At 64.7% G+C, this 1179-nt stretch overlaps 1 pseudogene; it reads left to right on the forward strand.

Moving 5' to 3' along the window:
- The first annotated feature begins 18 nt into the window (after nt 1-18).
- Nucleotides 19-1137, forward strand: LOC111532422 (annotated as a pseudogene).
- The last annotated feature ends 42 nt before the right edge of the window (nt 1138-1179 follow it).

The raw sequence follows: 1179 nt of genomic DNA on the forward strand, positions 1-1179 counted from the left end.
GGTCGGGCGGGTCTCAGCCTCTCCTCGCCCCCAGGCTCGCACTCCTTGAGGTATTTCAGCACCTCCGTGTCCCGGCCCGGCCGCGGGGAGCCCCGCTTCATCTCCGTGGGCTACGTGGACGACACGCAGTTCGTGCGGTTCGACAGCGACACAGAGTCCGAGAGAGGAGCCGCGGGCGCCGTGGAAGGAGCAGGAGGGGCCGGAGCATTGGGACTGGGAGACACAGAAAGCCAAGGCCCACGCACAGACTGACCGAGAGAACCTGCGGACCGCGCTCCGCTACTACAACCAGAGCGAGGCCGGTGAGTGACCCCGGACAGGGGCGCAGGTCACGACCCCTTCCCCATCCCCCACGGACGGCCCGGGTCGCCCCGAGGCTCCGGGTCCGAGATCCGCCCCGAGACCGCGGGACCCACCCAGACTCTCGACCGGGGAGAGCCCCAGGCGCCTTTACCCGGTTTCATTTTCACTTGAGGCCAAAATCCCCGGGGGTTGGTCCGGGAGGGGCGGGGCTCCGGGGACTGGACTCACCGCGGGGGCGGGGCCAGGGTCTCACACCTTCCAGGACGTGTATGGCTGCGACCTGGGGCCCGACGGGCGCCTCCTCCGCGGGTATGACCAGTACGCCTAGGACGGCAAGGATTACATCGCCCTGAACGAGGACCTGCGCTCCTGGACCGCGGCGGACATGGCGGCTCAGAACATCCAGCGGAAGTGGGAGGCGGCCGGTGTGGCGGAGCAGATGAGAGCCTACCTGGAGGGGACGTGCGTGGAGTGGCTCCGCAGACACCTGGAGAACGGGAAGGAGACGCTGCAGCGCGCGGGTAACAGGGGCAGTGGGGAGCCTTCCCCATCACCTCTAGATCGCCCCGATGGCCTCCCATGAGGCGGGGAGGAAAATGGGATCAGCGCTAGAATGTCCCCTCCCTTGAATGGAGAATGGAATGAGTTTCCCTGATTTCCTCTGGGGGCCCCCTCTGCTCTCTAGGACAATTAAGGGATGACGTCTCTGAGGACATGGAGGGGAAGACAGTCCTAGAATACAGATCGGGGTCCCCTTTGACCCCTGCAGCAGCCTTGGACACCGTGTATTTTTCTCTCAGGCCTTGTTCTCTGCTTCACACTAAATGCATTTGAAGGTCTGATTCCAGCTTTTCTGAGTCCCTCGGCCTCCACTCA

Source organism: Piliocolobus tephrosceles, unplaced genomic scaffold (genome assembly GCF_002776525.5).
Source record: "Piliocolobus tephrosceles isolate RC106 unplaced genomic scaffold, ASM277652v3 unscaffolded_3529, whole genome shotgun sequence".
Taxonomy (NCBI): domain Eukaryota; kingdom Metazoa; phylum Chordata; class Mammalia; order Primates; family Cercopithecidae; genus Piliocolobus; species Piliocolobus tephrosceles.